The 3,060-nt window shown below is 28.8% G+C and overlaps 1 non-coding gene across 1 annotated transcript; it reads right to left on the reverse strand.

Annotated features, from left to right (window-relative positions):
* Nucleotides 1-378: 378 nt before the first annotated feature.
* Nucleotides 379-506, reverse strand: LOC145248555 (U4atac minor spliceosomal RNA). The gene has a single exon (XR_013863376.1). It is a non-coding gene; the product is annotated as a U4atac minor spliceosomal RNA (small nuclear RNA).
* Between the last annotated feature and the right edge of the window lie 2,554 nt (nt 507-3,060).

Raw genomic sequence — 3,060 nt, forward strand, 5'->3', positions numbered from 1 at the left:
TTTTACTATTTCCTAATATTAATGTAAAAAACCTGTTTTGATAGTTTGTTAAGTGATATTTATTCGCTTTCAAAATATTGACATGCGTTTGGAAACAATAGAAATGCGTTTTACATGGAAAACTGCATTGAGAGTACTTTCGTTATATTACTCTTTCTTTTAGTAAACCTATGTTTTCCTTAATGATTTTAAATATACGTTAACGTATATATGAACGAAAAAACTTAAGTATCGAAATATTAAGCTAAAAAAGAACAATTCCTTAATTTATAGATTCTGAATAATAAAAATATGTTTGAACAAATTGCAAAATATAAGTGTCAATAAAAATTAATTTCATATTTTTAATTTTGAAGTTTAAACTTCTCTATTCTGAGAAATTCCAAAAATTGCACCAACGTCCTCACGGAAGACGCCGTGCGATAGATTAACTTGCATTGGTGTCAGCAGTCTTGCCCTCAGTTAAACTTCCTTGAACAAGCTCCCAACCCCGAGACGAGGACGGTTGTAGTTGTAAAGTGTACATAGGTTATAGCTTATGACCGGCTTCATAACATCGATGGTCTCACTTTAATAAGAAGTTATCAAACACAGCTAAACAGAGTAAAATGCTAACTATTTTCATTTCGTCTACTTTCTAATCATATAGGGAACCTGTTTAGCCATAAAACAGGATTAGAAAATTATTGTAGATTTTTTTTTATGTAGTTTAATATACAACATAAAACAGTAGAATGAGCGAGAACGTGGCAATTATCTCCCTTGTCTAATCATATGGTGAAACTGTGTAGTCATAAAAATGAATTAGGAAATACCAGTAAACTTTTTAATAAAGTTTTATATATAACATAAAACAAGATAGAATGAGCGAGAAAGTGACGATTGTTTACGTCATTTCCGGTTTTCTCAAATATAAATTAAGATGAGTTACACCCCTTTAATCAAAAACTACGCAAATACAAAAGTTGCCAAAACTATACGAAAATACCTTTAGATATTCCTAATGTGACTAATTTCTATATTATATAGAGTGAAACAATTTCGATATGGGACGATTAATTGGAATCGGAAAAAATAGAACATTTTGGGGTAGAGGAATCAGTAAAATTAGTACTTATTTCCGATTCCATAAGCAATCCTTTTATTACTTTATTGTTTTATTTTGTTTAAAACTTATTTTTCCATTATTGATACTGAAGATACAATTATAAAATATTCATTTTAAACTGCCAGTAAAATTAAAATCGATAGATAACTCAGAAAGTGGATGGTTTACGTTTGCGAAATTTTTTACGGTAACCTGAAATGAAAATAATAAATATGAAACGACTCTATAACAATATGTTTGCTAAATTTTTAAATCGATATGGAAATCGATAACTGGTTATAATAAAATAAATCATCATCATCATCATCATCATCATCATCATCATCATCATCATCATCTAAATATTAACTTACTTGTCCGACGTCCGGTGTCACAAACATTAATTTATGAGAAACGAATTTTATAGTCGCTCTTTATCATTTATAAATTATTCACACCAGTTCCTCTTCAAAAGTTTTCAAAACAGCAAAAAACATGGCTGTCTGTTTACGGTTTCAAATTTACCATTTTATTTTATACTTAAAAAAAGGTTATGTTGAGCGGAGACTAAGTTATTTGGAATAAATAATGTACAATTGCAAACATACATACACACATACATACATTTATATATATTCCTTTATAATTTATATTTATTATTCAGCAAAAACTAAACAATGTCTTGTGTGTTGAATTTCCATTGAAAAAAAGTAATTATATTTTTAGGTTTTAAAGATTAAAAAATAATTTACTAAAAAGTCATTTTAAATTCTTGGTTATTCGTTTTATTTTATTTTTATTCATTTTATTTATAATGTATTTCAAAAATTTTCAACTATCGTGGAATTTCCATGGGTTCTGCTAGTTATTATTATTATTATTATTATTATTATTATTATTATTATTATTATTATTATTATTATTATTGTTGTTGTCATTGTAAGTATTTTTCATGACTGTTTCGCGAAGTCGAGCAATCGAAATTAGTATATCAATATCGTTCACGAGCTACGCAGAAAATCAAAGTTCGTTTTAAAGAAAACATTGTTAGGAAGCAAAGAAACCAGAAAAACAAACACCTCATATTGATTACATTTTCTTTTGAGAAAAAACAGATATTGTTGCTGATAGATGGCACTCTCGTACTTTCCACGGACGATTACAGACAATATAAAAAGAAATCACTAAAATATTAAAAAGATTAGATTGACATTAATAAATAATGAAAAAATATAATTTAAAGTTTAGTTAAAAGTAATAAATTCAAAATGTAGAGATACGAAACCACATAGAGTTTAATCGAGATAAATATAACAATCTATAATTAATTATATTTGCTAAAAACTTTAATTGCGTATATAAAAATTATGTTAGCATAGTTAGAGTGAAAATACTGAATTAATAGGTTGATATTTTTTAATTATGATCTTAATGTCTTTTAAAGATTATTATATTACTAGCATTTCAGCCGGCGTTGCCAGGGTATTTGGGGGAGTGTGTTGAGCAAAAAAAAAAAAAAAAAGTGGTAGTAGGAAGGCAGGCTCAAACCCGTACTGTGAAGGAGGAAAAGAACGGAGGAAAAACGTGACGTCTTTGCTGTAACGACCACCGTCAAACCGGAAGTGAAGTAGGTTTTAATTAAGGCTAAACAATCGAAAAGAGGGATGACTTTCGAAAATATCGGCGAAAAAAGCGACCCCTCCCTGTAGAAAAGTGCCCAGTTGAGGGTGAAGAAATTAATGTTTTTAGCCAATATTTCGGTATTTTTCATCTGAAAGGTCGAACTTCAAACGATACTGATCTTGTGAAAATCCGTCGCCTCTGTCAAAAGTTTTAGGCAGGCATCCAAACATACATACATACATACATTTATATATTGATAGCTCAAATTTTCGAGCCAAACCGATTAAAAAGCTTGCCCTATCTCTGAATACCCTTTATGTAAAATTTCAAATGTTCAGACCAGAAAGTGT

Source organism: Euprymna scolopes, chromosome 26 (assembly GCF_053919585.1).
Source record: "Euprymna scolopes isolate OS-2025 chromosome 26, ASM5391958v1, whole genome shotgun sequence".
Lineage (NCBI taxonomy): Eukaryota > Metazoa > Mollusca > Cephalopoda > Sepiida > Sepiolidae > Euprymna > Euprymna scolopes.